General features: G+C 35.6%; 1 protein-coding gene across 5 annotated transcripts in view; it reads left to right on the top strand.

Annotated features, from left to right (window-relative positions):
- Positions 1-26,338, top strand: part of CNTN5 (contactin 5) — a 656,947-nt gene that overhangs the window by 233,758 nt on the left and 396,851 nt on the right. Inside the window, exon 3 of one of the 5 annotated variants that reach the window (XM_068930403.1) lies at positions 23,791-23,923. The exons of 3 other annotated variants lie outside the window; for them this stretch is intronic. The gene's annotated coding sequence lies outside the window, so the exon portion shown is untranslated. Of the gene's footprint in view, positions 1-8,372; positions 8,479-23,790; positions 23,924-26,338 lie in introns of those variants that run through there. One more of the 5 variants, XM_068930407.1, reaches the window with a different exon arrangement.

Raw genomic sequence — 26,338 nt, 5'->3', positions numbered from 1 at the left:
ACAATCTCTGCCACAGACAACTAGTACACCATTCACACACCTTTGGTGACTGCCATTGCTACACTATGGTTATGTGACAGAGGTAGTTTTGGGATCTCTGTCCGTTTATGAATTCTAGGTGATAGAAACAAGAACCAACAGCTAGATACTAACAAGCACATGGGAATGTTGTAGGTGGAAGGGGAGACCCGAGAGAGTATTAGCTGCCATGAGAGGTATCGGCTCATTAGCCGTGAGTCTCACATTCATTTTTAAGAGAGCCATAGAAAATCAAAATGCTTTCTGTCCCTCAGCAACTTGTGTCCTCCTTTCTGCAGATGGTGCTTCAGTCTGAGGCTCCAAGGCAGCCTAAGTCCAACTTTGGGCTAGCTGAGTGCACTAACCTGGCAGAAAACTGCTCACTTTCTGCTCCCAGGTGTTTGTGAAGAGTGGGATCAGTACCAGAATTCATACAACTGGAGAGGGAATAAATTCTTTAAATTATTCTGAATACATAAAATGTGCGTGAAATATGCATTTTTTGAATTAGCACACAACTCTATAGTTACATCATCCTGTTTTTATAGTGTTTAGCAGAAGATTCAATGCGTCTCCCAGGTCAAATAAGCAGGTATTTGGAGAGAGGCAGAGGACTACGTAGACGAGGAAGGTGAGGAAGGAGAGGAGTTTGCTTAGACAGGCTGGGAGCAGCCCTGCAGCTAAACCAGGCTGCGCTGGCACTCCTAGCTGGTTTCAGAGCACGGGGAAACAGATTAGTATAAACCATGATCGGTTTAAGAGAGTGAGTTATGTCTGGTAGTCAAACTCTGACTCCCTCTTTCCATTTAGCAATCTGTCTGTATTAGCCTCTTCAGAGTTAAGCTAAGAGAGACTCAACTTGGAGATTAATCTCCCACTACAGATGGTCTCCCTAGCAAGGAATTAGTACATTTCTAAGAGGTGCAGGTTTTATACTGTACTTTTTCATAATTTCATAAAAACCATCAGTTTCTAATGCAGGAAATAAAGCCATAAAAATATATTGGTTGTTTACTTGTTTTTCCAAAAAGGCTTGCTTCAAATCCCCTCCTTGGTAACTCAGCAATGTTCACATTACAGGGAACTTTAAAATATGTGCTGATCTGCAAAACAGAGCATGAGTGATGTGTGCATTACTTATGTAACTGGTTTTGTGCATACTACAATCACATACCGCCTTGAAAATGTACCCCTCAGTGTGTTCATTGTATCCATCTCTCATTCACTTCTGCAATCGATATTTACAGTCATTCGTCACCGTTTACTATTAGAAAAGTCACAGATATGCAGCAGTGTCCTTCACTGTAACAGTCCCAAAAGTACACACATGCTAATAATATATAAAGCATGATAGAAATTTCACATTTCTCTTATTACATTCTACAAATTCAACAGAGATGACCTACAGTTATGTTATCCTCAGTATTTTTCATTTATTGCTCTTTAGCTGGTAGTGATTAGAAAAAAACCCAGTAACTCTTAAAATGGTAATTTTAGTTTTGTCTGCTGATAGTTTGATTTATTATTAATTTTAGAATCTTTTTATATTAGCATCTTCTCATTTTAAATGATACATGAGCTTTTATGAATTTCTTTTATGCAATTTCTAGATTTAAATATTTAAACAGTATTCTATATTTTGTATAGTTCTTTTAAGGAGTATTTAATTGATGAACCTTTAAAGACTGAGATAAATCTCCTGTAAGGCTTATATAGTATAAGTAGTTACTCCATAATTTAAAGCTGTATATCATAGCATGCTATAAAATTTTCTTATCAGCAGTTCTTGGCAATATAAATTGGTATGTTTAGTGTTAGCAGGTAATGTACTCTTTCCTGTAAGTCACCTTATTCTGATTTACCCTTAAGCTGATCTCTGCATGGAAGGTATTGTACTCTGATTTTATTAACAAACTCATTGGTGAATCGAAAGCAGTTCATCTATAACCATAATTAGTAGAGGATGACCATGAGCAATTCAGTTGTGCAGATTACCCAGGACACCTCGATTACTGTTCTGCAGCAATAAACTGAATATTCAGCCTTGTGAATCTATGCAGTACTGGATGCAGTAGCAGAGATATCCAGAGGCCTAGGGCACAATTTGTCTGTTTGCTCTGAATTGATAACCTCTTACTGCACTATTTCTCAAAGGGGTTATTTGCTGCAGCAGCTATTCCTATTACTCTTCTGATTGCAAACTAGCTTGCCTCAGTGCTTAAGAATGATAAGGAAAGAGGAGATCCTCACTGGCAAACTGCAAGAGCTTCGCAGGGATTTGAGTAGATGCTATCCTCCAGCATCCTCCTAGGAGAGCAGTAGTGGGTGAGGGCTGATATTCCCAGGCCCTTTGTCAGACCAGAAAGGCTAATTACTCTCATGCCAGGATCTTTGTGAAGAACAAGTAATGAACTCTATATCCCATGTAGGTATTTGTTCCCATTATGTTCATCAATGTAGACATGCAAGGTTCGGTGGAGAAGGTATCTAAGGGTGTAATTATGACACGTATTCCAGCTAATAGCAGGCTGCTGCCACCGCTTTCTCACTCCCTCCCAGTCAGACACTCTGTTGCTTCCTTTCCATCAGATTTCCTAGTCATTGATATGTTATTTATTATTATTTATTAATAATAATTTATCAGGTTATTGGTTCAACCAGCAGATTGTTTGGAAAATGACCCCTCTACGCTACCCAAAATAAAGGCTTATCATTGGGTCACCTTAGGGCTGTGCAGTCACTCAGATATGATGTCAGGAAGGGAGAGGGATGAAACAGTTGTAGCACTACTATCAATCGAACGCCCGAATTTTGCTGCAATATATATAATATTAAATAGTCACCTTTAGTCACCCAAAGGGAGAGAGGTGGGGGGAGCATTTGTACTCTCACTGAGATGAGGAATGGGTAATTTGTCTGTCAGGTATAAAAGCCGATCTAGTCTAAGAAGAATATTTACATCTCTGAAGAAGTGAAGCAAAGTTTATTTTAATTCAGATAGATGGTCAGACTATCTCCTGAATGAGAGAGAAGCAAACTAGTTTTAGAAAAACAGATTAAATCTACCTAGACCTACTGGAGGGCTCTGAAAAGGAACTTAACTGTAAAACCAAGTGTGTCTTTCCAAGACAAGATTTTCTTTCACAGATACAACCTGGGGTACAAGGCATTGAGAAAAACAAAATCCACAGATGCCAGAGAAGTCTATAGCACACCAGCTAGATAAAGGGATTTCTGATCTAAGCACAGAGCAAGTAGGTTAAATGCAGTTTTCCCCTGTTTTTTCAGGACTGCATCAGCTATTTTAGATGTTTTGAATAACTGCTTTATTTGTATTTTTACTTAACCTAGCTTGCGTTAAGAATGATTTTAAGGTAACCTGACAATCACAGTGTGATCCTCCCTGAAGGCTGAGGCATACCTAGAAACCATGGCCACTTGGACTCCTTAAATGCCCAGCTCCCCCATGTTCTCCTGAAAACTCAAAAGGAAAAGGAGAGTGTCTGCATAAAAATTGCATAACCCTAGTGGGGAGCTTGTGTTACAGGGGTCAAGACAGAAGAGAAAAGTTTCTGCCAGAAGGCTGCCTGGCATCTAATCAGAAACGTGAAAACATGCATGAATTCTTAGGATCTTTAAAGAATTTATCACAACGTCTAGAAGCAGCTGACCACAATTAAATCAGAAACTGACAGTCTTTTAGAAACATATAGCCTGAAGGTTACCTAGCAAGTTGTGAAGAGCACTTTTAACCACACTAATTGTTATGAACCTCAAGATAACTTTAATAACAGTCATATCAAAATGTCTTCTGGAGGAAAAAAAAGAGATCAGTTTTGTGCTTGACAAAACCACAGAGAAGGGTCTGGCCCCATCCTCTCGACACCCTCCCTTCAGGTACTTGTACACATGGATGAGATCACCTCTCAGTCTTCTCTTCTCCAGGCTCAACAGGCCCAGCTCCCTCAGCTTCTCCTTCTTCAGACGAGAGATGCTCCAGTTCCCTCATCATCTTGGTAGCCCTCCGCTGGACTCTCTCCAGTAGTGCCCTGTCTCTCTTCCTTTTTCCACATATAACAAATACAAATTTAATAAAGGAAACCGTATTGTCGACTTGAGATTCCAAAATCCAGGGTACATTTTTGCTACTGTCTTCATGAAATAAGAAAAAGTATTTTATATGTGAACTGATATTGATCATGGACTATTTCACGATAGAGGCCACCACACAACTTTGAATAGTGATATAAAAGGAAATCAGACCAAACCAGGACTTTTGTGTTTAGTCAGTGACGAAAGAGGTAGAGGGTAGTGAACTTTGACTGTACTTTAGACTTTGTGAAACGTATCAAGAAAAAAAAAATGAAAGCAGAAAAAGATGTATTGCAACAGCAAAGCCAGCTTAACCAAACAGATATCTTCTGGAGGCTGGAAATGCAGCTATATCAAAACTCACGCAAAGAGACAGGAACTATTTTGGAAAGTAAAAAAGGAAACTTGGAAATACACAGAACAAACATCTCCCCCCTTCCTTTCTCAGCTTTTTTCTTTTTTTCTTTTTTCCCCTCTGTCTTCCTCTCTCATATTTCAGTTAACTACAGAGAAAAGGAGATGCTGATGAGAAGTAGAAGGTGCTGAAAAAAGCAGTTGATTCTTTTAACTATACTTTACAAGAGAGAGTGTTATGTGTTATCATACTTTTTAGATAATAAGAATGTAAATGTTGTCGGAGACTTGTGTGTCATAAAAGAAGGTTATAGGAAAAAGTGATAAATTTAAGATTAGTAAATCAATCAATGGGACTAGATAATATACTTCCAATAATGAAGGGACATAACCTTACAATAAAAAAATTCCTATTTCTAAATTAAATATGCCATGTACATACCTAATTAGCACTATATTGTATGACCTTACTGCTGCTGAGATTTATGACAACTTATTAGCATTAGAATGCTGTTTTACATATTTTGCCTTCATCAAAATGCAAGATTTACAGATGTAGTCTATGCAAAAAAATAACCTCTAAGAAAATGTAACAGCATGTTTATCAATTGACTGTCCCTTAAAACTCCTTCTGTGTTTCATGCCTTTTAGGAGCAAAGCATGTCTAAAGGAAAAGGTCCTTTTTAATTCAGGGCAAAAGCCAGATGATTTCTGTTAGACCATAGCTTTACCCACAAAGACTCTAGAACATTTAATCTCTTCTAGATAATTAATAGAGGTGTATCCAGTTCTAGAGACATTTTATTTTTTATGTTGGAAAGCTCCTTTCTCATTTTTTTAACAAATGGCTATAAACTTCTGGAGTAGTGTAACCCTCCCCAGAAAATCAAGAATCTTAACATATGGAGTGATTATAGTGATTAGAGTCGATGTTCAGATACTCCAGAAAGAAGTCAGCACTTAGGACACATTTTAGAAGTGCTTAGCATTCTGGGGGCAGGTAGATTGCCAAGCTGCTTTAAGCATGGGGCATTGTTGTAAGTGTTGAAATAACAATTTGTAAATTCAATATTTTCCTCTTCTAGAATTAAATATTTTCCCACCCTGAGTTGAAGGCAAATAAGTTGAGTAGAGCTCTTTTCTTGCTGTGAAGAACTGGCTGTTATACATTTTCTTTTACTAGTGTTTATTGTCCCTATACTTTTGTCCCTATGCCAGGATTTCTGCAAGCTTGGACTGAAATACCTGTTCTTTTGACCCTGTTTGTGAATTATATAGTGAACATCTATCTGGAGCTTAATGTCCCTTTTCTGATTTTATGTCATATCCACTGCTGAGCAGACAGTTACATGCTGACAATTGTCACATATAGTACTACAGTAACTCACAATTGACTGTTGCTCTTGCCTTGACTTGGAGACAGTGTTGGGTGAAAATGGGAAAAGTAGTTGTCCTGCAAACAAATCAACATTTTTTCATAAATTTGACATGCACCACGCATTAATGGAAGCAATTTCTATAGTAATAATGTAATCCCTGGAAGAACTGCAGCTGTCTATTCAGGTGCATTCAGTCTCTCCTTGATGGGAATAATTACCTTCCATCCTCACTGGATAATTACCTTTTGATTGAGGTCATCAGAGCAATCAAGTCTGTGAGAGGCAGAAATCACTGCTAGGGTGAAAAGAGAAGCGGGGGGGAGGAGGGTAGAGACCAGAACAGAAATGTCAGAAGGGAGAATTAATGAAGAGGATTTGTGTGTATTTTACCCCTTCTTTGTTTGTAGTGATATTTCAAATGATGTGATTACGTGAGGTTAGCTGGATATAAAATATGTTATAGCCCATGTCTATTTGTTATTTTTTTCCTCCAGAAGAAGAGTGTTGTTTCATCAGCCCAGTGAACAGTGAATTTTCTAATTGCAGGCTTTGAAAATAGTTTCCTTTTGTGATTTTCTACATCAGTTTGGAACTACATATATAGATATATGTATATGTACGTATCCTTTCCTCTCTGCCTGTCAGTTGTTTACACCATTTAATTTAGTAGCTTGGATTTCTAGTCCTGGGTCTCTGGATGCTAGTATTTGTCAATATTATTGGAAGCTGCCTTCACCTGTGAATGATTTGACAGTGATACAGCTCAGGATGCTCTTTGTTATTCTGGTATACGTCTGTCTAGTTACTCTATCAATCTGACATTACCTACAATAGAGGCAACAATTATTTAGGCTAGTAGCTGACAGTTTCAGCATTGTACTTCTAAATTCTACTGAAGATTAACTTTTTGCTTTTATTCTACAAATTATGAATAAAGATCAGAAGATATTTATGTGCAATATATTTTTCTCTTTTCTAACAATAGTGAAACAGATGATGGAACACCCTGTTCTTTTAAAATATTTTATCTTTTTCAGTCATGGCTATTAACATTTATAATTTCCATACATAACAAAAAATAGTTTTGCTATCCAAATATACATGACTGTATTCTAACAAAGAAGAAAAATCATAACGATGATTCATGTTAACTGATTTTAGAGAAGAAGCTGCTGTATTATGTGGTAAATAAAATTTATGCATTTTAAAAAATAGCTTTGTATTAATTTTTAATGAAATCATAAAATACAAGTAGCAAATTTTTATTCTGTGCAACCTGATGTCTTTATTTCTGACTGCTGTAAGGGGAAGTTCAAATTCCGACTCTGCTGTCATTTCCCTCCTGTATTTAAGAGAAAGTGTGACCCACAGACAGTAGATGCCATTCATTCCTCAGAAAGTAAGTTTCTGCATACTTCAAGTATCATGTAGAATCACCTCAGATCATCCATGCTCAGACTGGCATGGTAAATTGACTTTTGCTGTTCTGTGCAAGTTCAGAGGGTTAGATTGTTGTGGGCTAGAGTATTACGTTACATTTCATGTTGCAAATAAAACTAAGTAATTGTTGATGAGAATGGGCATGATAGTAAATATGAAAACAGTTCAGGAAAGCTCTCCTCACATTGCTTCTGTATGAGACTGCATGCTGAAATTTCAGCAGCCTGTTTGGAAACATACTATAAAATTTGAGATAACAAGTATAGTGTTCTTGAGCCGGCACTGATTTAATATGAGCAGGTGATTTCATATGTTCAATAACTTCTCAAAAGTTGTTAGCAGAATCCGCTTACTGCTGGGAGAGCCATGAAGTAAAACATGTGGCAGTAATGCTTCCTTTTGTTGTTCTTGCTTTTAAAAAAGTATTTATATACAACAGGTGCCTTAAAACTGCAAGCCCAGAATATTAGAAACAGCACAAGAAGTGGATGTATATAAAGGTCTACACATTTGATGCATTAAGGTACTCTGTCACCTGTAGTTATTCGGCAGCAAAGCTTCCTCTTTCATTAGGAGAATTTATGAGTGAGATATTCCTATTGTTCTTACAGAAAAGGTTATCTAATATTTAGTCTGAATACAGTCTAGCATGTTAAACATGTTAGAATATGTGAAATTGCTCACAGCAGGGGTTAACGAAAGTTCTCTTATTGCTCATCTGAAAATAGAACTAAAAGGCAAATCACAGAAATGCATTACTCTGCTGATAATCCTAGCTGTATGAAACTAGAATACGTATTTTCATTTGCTAATCCTATTTATAGGAGATAAGCCCCATGCTTCAGAGCACTGTCAGCCATGAAGTGCTTGGTATTTGGCACAAAATTGCTGCATGGGCAAGTGAAGCAACATGTCTTGCTCTGTTAAGAGACAGCTCTAAGAAACCCAGTTAAATTGGCTCTGCCTCTGACAGCTGAGCTTGTGGGATGCTGAATACTTTTAGGGGGAGCATGGGACAACGACAGTGAGCTGCTTTAGAAGGATCCATTTCCAACACTACCCAACTCATAAAGATAGATGTGAATGAAAGAAATGCTCTTTAGAAGAAGCAAGGTCTGGATTTGTTCTGGGACACGCGGAGCAAGCCCACTGGACAATCTATTGGATTTGACAGAAAAACACAGAAGAGATCATGGTGAGTGACAGTGGGAAAGAAAACTGTTTAGAAGTTAATGGTGTGGAAATGAGGTAGGTTCACCAAAGCTTTGCTTGTAACAGAAAGGAAATTGTTGCTGGTAAACACTGACTGTGGCTACTGCAGAGGGCACACGGCTGGCTGTTGCAGGGTTTCGTGCTGCTCCTTTGAGGCACTTAGTGTTAGTCACTTCTCATTCAAGTGGATGAATCACTATTATAAGAGTGTAGCAATGTGTACATGGCTCTCTCTTTTACAAGTAAGAAACATAAAGGTTTTAGAAAAGTAAAAGGTAAATGCATGTTGAAAGGCACTTCCATGAAATAGGTGCAAAATTTCTTCATTAGCCTCCTGAGGAATAAATTACTCCTTGCCTCTCTCCTATTCTTTACTTGAGAACAGCTGCTTGAGCTTAATTTATTTGTCTCCATCAGTCCTTCTTGTTGCTGTTAAATTTTCTTGTTTAAAATTAGACTGAGAACTCTTTGAAACAGCAATATATGTGTCTAAGCAGTGCCCAGCATCGCTGGGGAGATGTTTCTGCGGGAGCCCTGACAGAGTATTAACCAGACACAGTACAGTTTTTGAGTAGACCTTAGCTTAAAAGTCTGAGCAAATTGGCAGTACAACTATAAATCATACCCTTATGTTTTATTTTTCTTTCTAATTAGCAATGACTTAATCCTGGAATGATGTGTGAGAGATGGCCTTCTCCATACATCTTTGATGCTGAGATGAAAGAAAGGAAGTGAAAACAGTGTTATCAGCAGTTATGCATAGAAGGAGACTGAAAACTTGAAACATGGGAACAGCTTTACTCTTTAATCCTGGCGAGGCTAAGGTGAATCACATGATAATCAGAGTGGCAGGAAATATTATTCTCCTTTCTGTGTTGGAGAGCATACAGAAAGTGAATTAAGTGACTGAGGACAACACCATGAGTAATTGTGCTGTACGTTATGTGATATCTTAGTGCATAAAAACGTAAATGTTGGACACCCTTTCTTATTCTATATTCCGCTTGCACCCTAATGTTAACAAGTTTAGCCAGAGCTGACAGCCATAAAACCTTAGACATATGAAAGAAAAGTAAATGGAAGTGACGACTTATTTTTAAAGGGCTAAGCTTTACGAATTTATAAATGTTTAATAAATGTGGGTCAAATAGAAACTTGCTGTTGTCAATAGACTCTGTGCTGTAAAGGTGAACCAGCTAAAACACACAAAGAGAATGATAGATTCAAATAGTTTTACCTTTGAGCAGAAAGTTGGGTATCCAAAATATGTTCAGTGTACTTGTTTATAAATCAGTATCTCCCTTTTTTGTTTCAAATATAATATAATCATGGCATTTATTATTATCTAAATAGAATCATTGAACATTTAAATACTTTCTACCTTCTTTAGTACATGTACTTAACTTCAATAAAACACTTAAATATGGGGGGTTTGTCCTCATTTGGAGTATAAGATAAAATTGGATTTTAACTGCAGAGAACAGAGATGTGCTGAAAATAACTTGCTTAATGAGAAGCGTAAAAGGAATTCATTATTTGTTTGTATAAAATAGGACACATATCACAGTGCATACTGGAAAAAAAAAACTTTGAATTTTTTTTTAATTGAGCACAAAAGGAATCAGGGAATGATATCTTTAATGACCAATCTAGTTCTATTAAACAGCAAAAATGATCTCATTGGCTTTTTCTGTTAAGTATTATGCTGGAGGAGAAGAGGTTAAAGTTTCTTATCAGTAATGTTTTTATCCCAAAGATAAGATGCTGAAGCTTGCCCATACTTGGGATGCTTCTGCCTCTGAGAAAGAGATGATGGAGGTGGGATGGAAATGGTACTTGCAGCAAATGCTGCTCTAACAAAGACTTTTTACACTTTTCTCTCCTCAGAGTCCAATGTGGCCAGGGATGTTCTCCCTTGCTCATAAATCTGCCACAGAGGACAGCTGTCTACTTTGCGTGTACCTGAGCAGATCTTTGAATTAACTTCTACATCTTTATATAGAGTGCACCATAGCTTAATAGGCTAAATACCACTTTCTTAGCCAAAAGCCAGGGACCACACTGCCCACAGTATAAACTTGTTATTAGGAAATATATTTCATATCACTGTCAAATTACATAGGTCTGTATTTTTTCACCAAAAATGGTTGTCAGTAAAAAAATGCTTGTTCGTCAAACTTGGCATTCTTTGTTAGAGTTCTCATCTGTCTTTTCTCAGACATGTAAAAGTGGAACGGTACCACTAGAGTGATAAAAGTAAAGAAAAGAAAGAAACCCACTATCCTTTCCAGAATATAATTTGGGAAAACAGACTTGAACTACAACTCATCTATCCCAGCTGAATATGTAAACCTCCAAACTTCAGAGCAGATAATTTTTAGTTTATAGTTGTAATAGTTTAGTTTTAGCATGTTATTTAATTTAGTTTAGTTTGGGAGGTATTTTTGGAAATTGAACTCTAAAACAGCTTTCCATTCAGATACAGATCGTCAAGTAAGTGATGTCAGATAACGTCACATACACACAGCTGAAGGAGAGCTCACCTTAGGCAATGGTCTGATGGGAGGAAATACCCTCTGAGATTGTACAAAACGAGGTATTAAGATGAAATCCAGACAATGTTTCTTAGGGAATACAAAGCAATCGACAGTTTGCTTCATTTGAATTCTTTCTATCATAACATGGCTTCTGAGTTATCCTCAATAAACCTAAGTATTCTTGTGCAGAGACTTTTCTCTAGCAGGATAGACTGTAATCTAATGGTCAGCATCAGACAAAAAAGACACTTCTTTTCATGGCACAATTTTAAAAGCCAGGAACAAGAATTGATCTGCTTAGGGCCTCCAGTAGTGAACTATTTTGTTAAGAAACTAACAAACTCCTCTAACTGAGAAAGCACTTGCAGATTTAGCCAAGACCTTAGACAATTCCCTGTCAATCAACATTACCTCCCACTTTTTCTAGCTTGCACAGATGCCAACTGTCTTTCAGGTAAGTCTTAAACCTTGCCAGAAATTTAGAGAAAAGAAACCAGCATTGTGTAGCTGTGTTCAAGAACTCTTAAGCAACAGACATTGCCTGGTTGTTACCTCAGGAGGCTCTTTTCAATAATAGTTCTTCGCAAACACTGTATGTAGTTGTACACAAGATCTCCATTGTGCAAAAGTAACGCAGTTTCTTATTAAGACTGGTCTTTAGTCTTGGACAGTGAGTTAACTTATTATGGTGTGGCAATGTTATGGCACATTATATTACTGTCAGTAGGAGCAGAAGTTATTGGGGAAAAAAGCAAGTACTATAGTTTTATATTAGTGGTTTCTTTGACAGATTTGCATCTTAATGTAATAGAAGTCTCTTTCTTCCTTGAGCCCATAATCTTAAAAAATTTTTCTCTAGTACACTAAAAAAAAAAAAAAAAAAAAAAGGAAGGTTCCTAAACTCAGTATTTGGCAAAATCCTATAATCCAATAAATCCAACAAATGATTTTAAGTTTCTTCAATGAGATTTCAGTCCAAAAAAAAGAACCTTTATTTAATCCTGTGACAACTTAATTTCTCTTATAGCCTCAATTCTCATGTAGCTTAATAGACTAAAGGTGAGGTGATCTTTCATTTGTCATTACATTTGCAGGATCCTGAAAGTAAATAACTACACCCAATTTACAGCCTATTAGCCCCAATAGTTGGCTCCTGAGTGGTAACGAGGCCACCATCTTATGTTGTTAGGATTTATTTATCTTATGTGTCTCTTTATGATTATCTGTGGAATTCTTATGACTTTACATCATGAGAATATAGAAACGGTTTGATGGTTCAGACCAACGGTTCGTTCTGTCTGTCAGTGGCAACAGAAGATGCCATTGAAGAAGAGCACATGAGCATACATAAAGGGTATGAAAGAAATAGTAAAGGTTAACGATCAGTTCTCAGCGTGGAGAAGAGTCAGCAGTGGGGTTCCCCGAGTTGAAAATGTCCAGCAGGTTAAAAAAGGAATTAGAAAAAATAATGGACAACATTTCCAGAAACAGTGACGTCTCTGAGCATACCTTTATATCACTAAAACAATAACTGTGGATGCTTGGGGGCATAGCAGGGGGAAGGAGTGCAGAAAACGGTCAAGGAATTGTAAAATCTTAGGGATAAAGGCAAAATTTTTGTATTTGAAAAATCAAGCATGGTGAAGTTGCACTATAACGGTATGGCTTTTTTTTTTAATAAAAAAAGAAAAATACAGAGGAAGAATTAGAGAAAGCATATCTTCAAGATAAGAAAATACTCTGGAATAAATGATCAAACTATTTTTAAGCCCCTGGCAGGCAAGAAGCAGATGAATGGCTCCCAGGAGGCTAAGTAAAGAATTAACTTTGTCAAGCAAATCTGATCATAGATTTTAAAAACTTTATATAACAGGGTAAGAGTTTCCGTGGGTAGAAAAGGAGTAGATGGTACATATTTTGATTTTTCAGCTGAGGTTTTGGCTTTCTCAAAGGAATCTAAACATGATCTGCACTGAGCTGTATGATGAATGCACAATTAGCTGGAAAACTATACTCGAAGAATAGCTGCCCATAGTCACTACGTAAGTAGGAAGTCTTTGTCTATTGTGTTGAACCTAAAAAAGCCTATTCTGGACCTAATTCTAGTTGCTGTTTTCATTAAGGGCCTAACAGTGGAACAGAGAGCTCCTGATTAATTTGCCGATCACATCAACCTGGTTGAGACTGCAGTCACATTGGAGGACACTGTTAGAATTCAGAATTATCCTGACAAACTGGAGCAATGACCTAGGGGAAGAAATATATACAAATCAACATGTATAGGTTCAAAATACTGTTTTACACAGGAATGAATAATAAATTCACAGATTTAGGAGCAACTGCTTTGGTAGCTGCCGTCTAGAAAGGGCTTAAGGGATCACAAGATGAAAATGAAACATAAATGTCACACCACTGTCAAAACAGCGCTACGCTGGGATGTACAGCCAGAAGGCTTGGGACAAGGCAGGCATATAGGAAGGAAAAAGTAATCTTTCTTCTAATTTCTGCAGTGGTATATCTCAGTATGAAGAAAAAAAAATTACGATGTGTCACATATTAAGAAATGTATACACCTATCAGAGAGTCCGGAGAAAAGCGCTGATCAGAGGCTGGGAAAGTTAATCTATGAAAATGTGTGAAACTAAGTAAGGCTAATTTGAAGAAGAGAGAACTAAGGTGGGACATAACAACCTTCCAAAACATAATTTAAGTAAGTTTAAGACAAAATAAAATAAGAAAATGGCAAAATACCATTTTCTCCATATTCATAATGGACTAGACAAGAAATTACAATTCAAGATGCAAAGACTGCAAAGATAAAGACACAGATAATCTGTTAGGGAAAAATTTCAAACTGAAGATTGAGTAAATTGCATAAGGAGGTTATAAAGTTTCTATCACTATAAACAGAGATTAACAGCAGATTAGACAAATGCCTGTCAAAAATGATGTAGGTACAGCCAATGCTGCATTGGGGCAGAGTAATAGAGCTCTAGAGATCCACTCAGCCTGGTGATTCTTTGATCAGAATCATTAAATCTTAACACAATCTAAATAAATACTATTTAGACATGGGAGAACTGAACAAGAAATATTAAGGCTTTCCTAAGGATAAACAAAGTCATTAAAGACTTAATGTGAAACTGTGAGAGAAAATTTTGCAAATTCCTATCTCCTAATCCAAGTTTAGACAGTTGAACAGTGTTTCTCCTCTCAAATAGAAGACAAAGCAACAGAAATATATAAGTAATATGCCTGATACTCTTGCAGCTTCACAGCTACGGCTACAAATCAGCTTAAATATTGAGCAATTACTTCTTATGATTATTTGTCTTATTAAACAGCAATTGAGATTGAGGCTGAAACAGTACCTAATGTACCAGGAATGAGAATGAACCTACTTAAGGATAAGAAATGTGCAAAGCAATCAGCACAGGATGGCTGCAGTAGGAACAGTGCTAGAAGAGCACAGAAAGCCAGATTGTCTTAGAAGTCCTGTCGAGCCTGTTTGCTCTGCACAGAGGTTTTGCTGCATGGACCTGCATTCACTAAACAGTGCCTCTTTTGAAATAATGTGAGATCTCCTTTCATCTAATTTATTTTTTTTTCACTACCTTCTTGCACTTTCTGATGGGGTGGAGTTCTTTAATTTGCCAGTAAAATTTTTTTCCTTAATTGGAATGATAAAGACTAAAGGTGTTGCAGACAAATACATCAGTTATTCTTCCAGGCTATGCTACTGTAGCAGGATTGATCCCTGCTGTATATTTTGTGGATACTTTGCAAACTACTTTGTTCATTTTAGCTTTGAATAACTATTTAATTACAAATTGTCATCCTGTTCAGTATGTTTGTCCTTAATGCTAAGGAACACTTTTTTTGCTGCTGCATAGGCCAGGGATACCTTACCCAAACATAAATGAACACCTGCGTAATTCAACCTTAAGTTCTCCCAGCACCAAAAACACACCAAAAACTACAAGGAAAGAGAATTGGACATTAATTTCATAGCTGAAACTGCTGAACAGTCTTCTTAAAACAAGGCATCTCTGAGATTTTGTGAATTTAACTATCTTTATTAACCGTAGCACTCAACCTTGGATATACTGTTTAACTTCCTTTTTGGTCTATGTATAAACTTCGTCACAAGTTGTAAGCATACTGCATTAAATGAAGCTCAATTGCTCATGAAGTCGAAAATGCTGAAATCCAAAAATGTAGTGGAAGCATCCTATTTATCTCTATTTTATTTTGCGTAGAGTTGTTCTGTTCTTATAGTTAAATGAGAAGTGTTTCTAAAAAAGAAAAGACAAAAAAGAAACAGCAAAAAAATTTTTTTTTGATGTGCCCCTTAGAAAATACTGGGCATGTTTTATATTTATTTTTGTGCATTTCTGTAAATCTTTCCTTTTTCTGGGTGAATATAGGTTGTGCAGTAGTGGGGTAAAAATAAGCTGAAAAATTTCCTTAGAAACAAAAAAGGTCTTCTGCCTGGGCTGGGAGAGGTGTCTGAGCTGGCACTTCCTGAATTTTAATTTTTGTCTAGACCAGTAATGAATAGTCTAGGTAGTCTGATAGTTTATACTGATAACTATGTTTACATTGTGTGGTATTGCAGGGTGTTTCAGAATGTGTAGGGCCTTCAATGGGAGGGAAACTTGTCTTGTCTGAAATATTAGTATCATTTCAGAATGATACCAGTTGTCTTTGGTCACGCTTTTCATTCTTGTAATACTATAGCTTTCATTTAATGTACTTTCCAAAGAGGTTATCAAAATTGCATTTTAATTAAGAAAATAAAATACTTTCTGCATCTAAATAATAGAAGTTTTTTTTTCTTTTCTTTTTTTTCATTCAGAGCATAATCCCTCATTTCATTAATGGGAATCTTATGCTCAATGAGTCATACATTACTGGCTTTATTTTTTCCTGCAGCTTCATAATTTGTAACCTTTACTTGAATTTTATATCAATATGCTTTACTTAGATTTCAACAGATCTTGTGAAACATTTTCATGTGTATGCTTTTAATTTAAAATGGTTGGGTTTACCTATATAGCATATTAATCTAAAACTTTGGAAAATATTTTTAATATTTTTGGGATTTTTATAATTTTAGTCTGTACTAAAAATAGATGGTTTCTAATAAGACTTAAAGGTTCCTAAGAGTATTCCTATATGCTTGATGGATAACATTTTGGAACCATTTCCTTTTGTTGCTATTTTAAATGTTCATTTGAAATTGGATATCATAGTTAGCAGTAAAAAATTGGGAAAATTCTTCAAAAGTAAATTACTTAATTTAGTTTTAAATATATTATTCAGTTACTACTGAGAATTTTCATATTTGTTTTAGTAAAAAGGCTAAATTTCATTTCTGGTCGAATGATATTATAAATTTCAGCATGATCTCAGATTATTTTATTTGGCTCAACAAAATGGGAGGATTGGCCTAGAGAAGCTTTCATTAGTGACCTGAATCTCCATCTTGCAATGTGTCCCAACTCGTAAGCCTATGCATAGTGGAAAGCGTGGCTTGAGACTGTTAGTCTCGAGTGTCATACCTGACATTTTCAGAGAGACCTGAGGAAGTTATGTTGCAGTGTACCTGAATCATGGGGATAATCCACTTCGTATCAGCTATTCACTCTCTAAATCTTAGCTCCTCCAGGGTAATCGGTAGCCAGAGCGGGCAATTGCTACAGATGTGCTATTTGCAACATAGAATTCTGACTCTTAGGCCGTTTCCTTAATGTGTTTCCTAGGATATCTCAGAATGTTTTGTTTCTAACCTCACTCTTTCTTCATAAATAAGAAGCCATTTTAGGCACTTATTGTCAGACAAGCTATTTGGGGTTTAGAGTTCATACTTGAAACCTGGAAAGCAGTTGCTGTTCATAAATCTTGAAACACTGATGTTTGCAAATAATTCAGTATTCTGTTCTACCTCCACGTAGGAATTTGACAGTGATTTTGAAGCAATGAGGTATGTTCTAAAGAATGACTGAAACCTCTTAACTGGAGTGTGTGTCATCAGTGATTTTATGTTAAGTAGGTTTTTACCTGTCTGCACTTTTATCTTTATTTCAGTTATTGTAGCAGTCTGAGACAACCTACTATTGTAAAATAATATTTCCATGATTTACACTTAAACTCAGGACTACTTTTACACCTTTGTTAGAAGCTGTATTGTTTTTTGCTCTGTACTGTCCTGCCTTCCTCTTTCTGGCAAAGTCTGACTTGCAGCAAATGAGCAGGTATATCAATTAGATTCCCTGTCTCTACCTTATTTTAAAGGTAGAAGTGACCTTTCTATGTTAATCTATTGGTGGCAAATTGAAAAAAAAAAACCTGCCAGTCTCCTGAGCCAGCCAATTCCTTGAGCAGAGTAAATCTAAAGACTACAACGTAGTAAATCCATTATTTAATGGGCATTCATACTAGCTTTATCTTATATTTACATAATGAGAAATTGTTTATAGCAGATGTGAATTCAAGTAATAAGATTTATTTATCTAATGTCTTGCTTATGAGATGGTCATGGAATTTTTCACACTAACCTTTAATATGTTTAAATTCTTTTATAACAATATCCTTTATTTTTATTAAAATCAGTTCTGAAGCCCTAGACCGCTGAAGCAAGTAGTTGGAAATTTGAGTTATACAATGTTAAATCTGAATATCAAGCGGTGAAGCTATTCAAAGGCTAAGCTGAGTCAGATATGAGTCAAAGGGAGAGTTAGTTTTTCTGTCCATGAAATGCAAAAGTCACATTTCTTTCAGTGCCCTGCTGAGTGAAATAGGACCTCCATGGGTTTAAAAACCACAGACTGCTATAACTTGAAGTGAAAAGCAAAGTCTGTGTAGTACAGGCTAGTAAAGTCTGATGGCTGTGCAACACATTTTACTCATAAGAGAAAAATTCATGAACTGTTTATGCTTTAGTCTTTGTGAATGATAATCAAAAGTCTAGTTCTTCTTTGAGTATCAGGGACAATTTTGTTTCACTAAATCTTGTAAACTTTCAATTTCCCAGTATTATCTAAGTAAGTTCAGCAAAGAGAACACTCAAGGGTATTAGTAACAAGAAGAGGGAGCTCTTATAAATTCAGAACTCTTCCCTGGGAAGCTAAGGAAAAAATGACCTGTAGTAGTCAGTAATATAGTGACTGATTGTGGGCTACCAATGAGATGTGGCCTAGAAAGAGACCAATACGATCTTACGTGTTAAGCAAAATATTTGTAGTAGCAATGAAGAAATATTAATGCTATATTGGCACATACTGTTAAAACTTCAGGTGTCTTGCTACATAAGAGCGGGTGCTTGTGCTAAGCAAAAGAATAGGTGGAAAAGGAATGCTAGCAGAATGAGGACTGGATGGCTTAACATTCATTGCACTTTAAAAGAGCTTGTCCTACTTACTCTAGCAACATGAAGGCTGTAATGGGATACAAGTGATCTCTCTGAATATCCTGGAGGATGAAGAAGAGAGCACTTTTTGGAGCATGAAATACTCAACAGTGTGTCAATTAAATTAATAATAATAATAATAGAGGATACATCCTGTAAACTAACACCAGAAGTTAAGTGGTCCTTAACCATTAAGGAATTGCAAGTGTTTCCAAAAACAATAGTGTGAGCAGAAGATGTTATTTAAGAATCAGGCCTCCCAAATGTAGGAAAGTGGTATTATAGTATATTGTTGGTGAACTTGACTAGAATTCCTTTTTATTCTTGTGCATTATGGTTTCTAAACAGTAGGTATAATAATTCAATAACAACAGAAATTAATTTGAAATGGTCTTCTTAAGAAATATTTAAAGATCAACTGGGTAATAAACCTGTTCTAAAAAGAAGAAAAAGCTGCTAAGAAAGACTGTGTGCAGAAGGCTTTTAATAATCCAACACAGCTAAAACAAATTCAAAGAACATAAATGCACCTAACCTTATGTCTTCTGAACTACATTATTTAGTATATTATATATGTATGTTTTAAAATATAAAATGTTTCTATTTAAACTTAAATATCAAAAATAAAAGTTCATTTTAAATAATGTAATTATCTTTTGAGATTAAGCCTAAAAAGAATAGTAAATTATTATATAAATAAATTGTTCCCTTATGCATAGAAATGTTGGAATTGATTCTGATTGAAATCTTTTCTATCATGCTTCTAAACATGGGTTTCAAGAGACTTGGAATGATAGATTTAATTTAACATTATGGTAAAGATCATCTCTCAAAAATGTAGTCACATTCTATCCTTACAACTGGCCATATCAACTGTGCATATAATCCTGCCCTTTTATGCTTTTCTGTGGAGGAATAAAGACAAAAATTGAAACTCAAGAACTATCACTTGAATATTCTGATAAGAGAGATTTTTTTCATAAGAAAGTATTACTTTCATATTAACTCTTTACATAGAGTTTGATAAGGATGCTGGTTTGGTTAGAACAAGGAGGAGATAATTCTACCCAAGCAGTCTATTAGGATGCCCACTAGTATGTGGTATGCCCTAAGTCACATTCTTAGTCTAAGATGAGTCAACACATGGCCTTCAATTTCTGTTTCTTTATCACACTAAGTACTGTAAAAGTCGAGTTATTTCAGAGATGATGTACTCTCTCTATTTTCCTAAAGCTTTTTTTATCCTGACATGAAACACAGAATTTCTGCAATTTATAACCTATCTGCTATTTTTTTGAGGAGAAAAAGACTCCTCACATCAGAATACTTATACTAGTACATGAAGTCTAATGATCGTATTGGTTTTGAGAAAACTTCTGATACTCCTCAGATTTGTTAATGTCATTGAGAAATGAGACTTCAGGGGCTGAAGACAGGACTTTGGCTGTGACGCTAAGTCAAAAAGACAAAGTTTCCAGACAAGAAAGACAATTTTTTTCAAATATAAATATTCCCCTGCCATTTTCTGCCCTCCCTTTATGCTTGCTCAATCATTTTTTGTGTTCTATTACATTTCCAACATTTGTTTAATTATTTTAGATTAACCGAACAAACAATTTTGTTGAGACTTTTGAAACCATAAACATATATATACAACATGTAAAGTTAATTTAACAATCACATGGCATTTCAAATCTAAAGAAATAAACAACTTGTACCGGAACGAAAGGTATGCATTCATTAGATGCAACGGAGAATAAGGATCATTAATGCAGTCCCAGGCGGCAAGTAACTTCTCTTCATTAGTTACTAGAAATGAAAACCTTTTTTTCATTTTTCAAAGACATACATTCCAATTTGACACCAGTCTGAAATAGTGTTTTAACATACTGAACTTATTTATAGTTGACTAGTTCTGTTCTGAATCTCTGTTTTTTCTCTTGGTCTCATCTCCATAGGTAGTGTATGATGCTCTTTAGTCCTTCTAGTGTATTTCTATAGGCTGCTTATTCCAGAAGTTTTTTACTTTATTTGTTAGTAATATCCTCTGGATCTTTGTTTACAAGGGCAGTTTCAAGGTAATACCGTATAATAATGATATTCTGGTATTATCAATAACTATTCTGGTTGGAATGGTTTTGACAAAATGAATTATTCTTGCTTCTTATCAAAGTAGAAATATTCAGTGAAGACTTACTTTTTTCAGGAGGAAGATTTATAAGGCTTCTGATTATCTGGTAATCTCAAACGAAAAACAAAGACAGGTGCTAAAAGTTAAGGACAAAATCTCGCTATTGCCTGTGACTACAGTAAAGAGAGGTCTTCATCTAAATCTTGGCTTCTATTCTGAGATTTCTCTGGCAAAATTGTGCAGTCTGCATATTTCTCTGCAAAGATCATAAAATAAGAAATGAATTTCATTTTCATAAAGAAAAAAAACCCTATAAATTATAACAAATTTGCAATATGACCAAATTAATAAAGCAGAAATAAATGCTTATGGAGCACACCAGAACTGTTTTTATTCTGTAACCTCAGTATTGTGTTAATATTGAAAAAATTAAACCCTGAATAGTTAAATTGATGAATGGTAGAAAAGGTTATCAATGTTAATTTATTGAAAATATTCCACATATAGACATATGCAGAGAATTCTGGCTTATATTTCAGGACTGGTGCCAGAATAGTTTCTGAACACGATGTTTTCCATGGGAATTATGTATTGGAAAAGTAATGGGTCATAAATTCTCAGCCTCCAAACAGACTTTGTTTTGCTTTTCAGATATACTAAAACATTGGACTGTATCTTGGTCATCCAGAAAATGTTGTACATTCTTTGTCATCTTTGCCAAGCAGATTAAAAAAGTATTTCCCTTCCTCCTCCTTATCAGTACTGGCCACCCCTTTAACACAGAATACTGTGGGCTTTGATAGACATCCTCTAGTGAATCTTGCTAGGCTGATGTGACGCACCAGTTTCCAGCTGTCCTGCCTTTTCACTAGCAAAGTTTACTGCCCATGTGGAAGAGGTGATGAAAAGAAAACCCGTTCCAGCACTTTCAGTTCATATTCTAATGCATTAATTTAAACCACTGATGAAAAGATGGTTTTTGTGTGGTTTTGCCAGACCAGAACGTGTAGCTCAGCTTTTACAAGCTGAAAGTTTCTGGCATTAGGCGGGATATTCACACAGCAGCAGGAGCTTCATAAACCACCCCTCAAGAAGATATTTGTTAGAGCTCTTTGATTTTGCCCTGCATGCCTTCCTATAACCTTGCATAGGTTCTGCTTCTCAGCTAAACTTAATGGGCTGTGACAGCACTTTTACAATTGAAATAGAACTTCATAGTCAAAAAGTAATGTCAGGTTTCATCCTCAGCCCTCTTAAGTCATTTTCCCTTCCTAAACTATTTTAAGCTTTAGTCTACTTAGTTATGAGCTTTTCAATTTCAGTAGTGCCAAAAAAAGACATAATAATGAAAAAGTCATTGCATGAAATCATGAGAAATTACAAAATTTTTGTCCCCACTTCTAAGTGTGTGGAATTGGCACACTTACTTTATTGGATTCCACAGTTCATTTGAACTGATGATGCATGTCATTGATAGACCTCTTACTTCCCACAAGGCTCACAGAAAATGCTAGCTCAGCTGCTTACCCTGCTTTACTTACTTAGAATATGCCTTTCGTATTCGGGCGGTAAGGCTAAAGTATTCTGAACAGCGGACGCCATTTATATTTATTTTAAACAAAGTATGTTTGTTACAGTGGCTGGTCTTTTTCAGATTTTTAAATCACGATGGAAGTCCAGTGAAGCTACCTTTGTATCGATCAGGGTGCTGAGATTGGAAAGTCCTGACAGTTCTAAACGTGTCGTAGCACTGTAGGAGATTTCACTATCAGAGAAACCATTCTGTTGGCAGAGTTAGTAGCTTTAACTTTCTGCTGTCTTCAGTGTAAGGACACAAGGTGATTCAAAGGTGTTTTTTCAGTCAGTGTTGATTTTTAAGTAAAATGTTTTTACTGACAGTAAGAAATGTATAGTAACATTAGCAAATGCTTTCGGAGTCTACTCCGAAAGCATCATGTTGAACACAGTTAAATATTAATAAAAGCATTTAATATAAACCCAAAAAATAGGGATAAGGTTTGAGTGGATTTGAATTGTCATCAGACTACCTTTAAGCTTTGAGTTATGTCATCTATGAAATGTCATGCTCACAATGTACCGATTTATACTTTCAAGTGTATGTTGTATAAACTTCTAACAACTGAAGGTGGAAAACTTACTATGACTCTTAGTTAACACTTTTCCTTTTCTTCAAATGAAAGAAGGTGCATATATATATATACATACATACATACATACATACACACAGACACAAATACACACACACACACGTATGTTTTTAATAATGACAATCTCAGGTTCATAGCCAGACTCTTTCGTCTCTCTTTCATGTGCTTAAAGGTAGTCTTGGCTAAAAACTACAGAGAAAAAGGGCTCAAATTGTAATAAGAACATAAAATAAATTTTATCAGATCTTGTAAATATGGAAATCAAGCCAAGTATTTTAAATTATTTGAAAGAATTTAAGAACAGACTTTATTTCCCCATAATACTTTTTTTATGACTTATGGACTACTCCTGTATGGAAAAATTAATTATATTAAAAATATCTACTGCAATATGAGAGAGTGCTTTCGGTTGTTTACAACTAAGAGTAATGTTGAAAAGTCAAGAAGCTTGAACTACTTTCTTAGTTCCCATAGATAACTGATCTATGGGGACTTGTCATTAGTTTTCTTCTCAGGAAGTTTATGAAGTATGGCTGCACAGATTACACAGGGGAAAAAAACAGCCTTCAGTACAATGTCTGAATATTCTTGTATATGCTTATGAAAGATTTTTTTTTTTCATGAAATGATTTCTCAATTAGATTTTAAAAAATTGATTTAAAGCTACAAAATTCTTGTTGGTCTACCGATAGCATAAGTTTTGTGCTAGCAAATTTGCTGCTTGGAAATGAAATCCAAATTAGGCAAATGCATGTCATAAAATATTATCACCATCAGATATGGTTAGTAAATCATGGCCGTGGGCAGAACAGATGACTTGACAGTTCATTAGGAATGACAGGAGTCAGAAAGCTAGAAGCTCTAATAGATGAGATACCTGATGTTCTAGATAACGAGTCTTAGTACCAAGGGGGATAAAGGGAAGACAAAATCTGCTGAAATTAATTCCTATCTATCATTCTTGTAAAAGTTACTATTACAAAAGAATCATTTGACACAAAGGTAGTGCTTTGAAAACTGAAAATTCTTCTTCCCTTTTCTTTTTTAGATTAATAACTCCCTATATTGATCCTGCTACCAGTTAAGAGCCCTAAATATGGAACACAGTGCAAGAACTCAGAATAATAAGATAATTACATTCTGGGCCAGAAGCTGAAGCATAAGACACGACACAACGGCAGGTAGAGCCATACTTAGCATGCAGGGTGGACAAGTCCTGGCAACCTAACAGTCAGGCATTCTTCCTAAGTATGAGCAGCAATATGAGATGGAGTACAAACATTTGTGTCTGCTTGTTAAAATTTCAAGCAGCAGATTGGTATTCTGGATCAGGAAAGGATATTTTTTTCAGTATTGAGACATGATGAACAGAATGATAAAGTAATTTGTTTTCTATGATAAACTACAGGGGGGCATATAAAGAAAAAAAATGTAACTTCAAGCTTGAGAAGGAAAAGGGAATTTAATTGCAATAACACCTACTCCTTTCCAGGAAAAAAGAAAAAAAAAAAAAAAAGAAGCTTCAAGTATTTTTTGAGACATTCGCTATACACTGAGCACATGTTTTTATTGAGCTTGCCATAATGGCATTCAGGTCAGCTTCCTTAATTGCTTATTTAGAAATTGGAGTTCTTTATGAGTAAATGAAGTTATTCCTTTAAAACAGGCATTATCTTGTAAGTTTAATCACTGAATTTCATCTGCTTTTATCACCTCAAAATTAGATTACTGAAAAAGGTTCTTTCTAGAATTATAACTTAAATCAATATACAAATAGCAGCTGATATAGGTCTAGATATTCTGCTTATTATTAAGCCTTCTAGCCTACTGGTAACACCAGACACCATTTCTCCACCTGATGTTGGTTTCCTGTGATCCTTATGCAGAACTTAAACAGTAATGAGCTTTACAGTATCCATCCTGAGATGGACTTTTTTGGTACATTGCACCATACCTTATCACATTTTTATACTGGAGACTCTAAAGTTGTAATCGAGTTAGCATAAATCAGAGCCAAATTTTAAAGGTACGCCTGAATGGAACAGTGAAATTCAGGATAATTTCTGAAATTTTTTTAGATAAATTCCTTCTGATTTGAATTTGAATGTCTCTTATTGAGATCCTATGTTTAACTGAGAGTAGCTAGTCTTGAATTTAGTGCATGCTAAAAGCTTTGTATTAGTTCACAGATTCGTAAAAATGGAAGAATGAGGTAAAGAATGTGGCTGGACTTTGTAGTATTAGCAAGAATTTTCCTTTAATATCATCTGAATCCTCTATTATCCTTTGCAAGAAAAGGACTGCCCCCTACTGGGAATCTTCCTCAGATTGACTCCATGGTACATCTTAACATTAGTGGAAATTTTCCTTTTTATTAATGCTTGTTCTAGTTACTTTGTAATTGCAGCCAGGGTGAATGTTTGGTTTTTGGAGGAGGTTAATGAGAGATTTTTTTCAAAGGTGTATATGCCTGCTATTTTAATTTTTTTTTTACTAATATTCAAGTCTCTTTATCCAAGCAATTTTATTTCTCAAAGTTTAACAAATGTTTGACTTCATTAATGATATTCCCCCAGATGAAGAAATATTCTCAATCAACTACCTGATCTTTGTGGCCTCGTTGTGAGGGAGAGCCCCCCTATTTATTCTGAGAACCTGAATGAAGTACATGAAACTCCAAGAGTGACCTAGTAGTCTTGTGCTCTATTCACCAGTCCTGGAAAACAGTGCATCCGCTACTTGATAGAGCAGTGTGAAGGGCATTTAATGCAAAAGTAAAAATCTGTTTATTATAATGAGGCATATAATCTGGAAACTACTTACTAGCGTTGAGAAAATATACAAGATATTGAAATTTTCAGGAACTATTCTTTGTTTTAACACTGCTAGCAGAGTGTTTATTACCACCATTAGAAAGAATCATGATTCCTTAAACAAGCCCTGTCTCCTGGGAGGCCCCATGTTGCCAGTCACTGTGATTCCTATTGACTGCTAATGCTCACCAGGGTGGTTCCTGAAATTCTCAGCCTTCATAATTAATCAAGTCAAATTATCATCTTAGAAGAACTTGCTAATGAAATACTGTCAGTGAAAATATTGGCTTTGGATTTGCAAAGGTACATTAAATTGAACTCTCTAGCAAGGGATCTGCAAATAGGTTTGGTAACTTGCTAATGAGTAAACAAATGCAAATGGATGCCTATATATGTGGAAATAAGTATATTTTCCATAAGTAAACATTTCAGTGGTAATAACAACTACAGAATATTAATTAGTGGCATTTGGAGATTGAACTGAAAAATGCTGAATGAAATTTATGTATAGGGTTGGTGTGTCTGGATATCGGTTGACCATAGATAAAGCTTAATAGTGTTGAAGAAGCCTACTGCAGCATACAATTGGAGAGATTAGGGTAATAGATGGTACCCTGAGGCAAGAGTTAGGGGAAAGGAGGAGAAAATAGAAGTAGGAAAGATTGAAGGGTAGAGAAAAGGGATAGAAAGCAAGAGGAACTGGAAATAACAGAGAAAGTTGGTGAAGAATAAATAGAGGTTGGGAGAAACAACATATTGGTCCATGGGAGGGACTTCTGAAAA

This window comes from Struthio camelus, chromosome 1 (genome assembly GCF_040807025.1).
Source record: "Struthio camelus isolate bStrCam1 chromosome 1, bStrCam1.hap1, whole genome shotgun sequence".
In the NCBI taxonomy this organism is placed as follows: Eukaryota; Metazoa; Chordata; class Aves; order Struthioniformes; family Struthionidae; genus Struthio; species Struthio camelus.
Note: the sequence above shows the minus strand (reverse complement) of the source record. Positions and strands in the feature narration are given on the sequence as shown.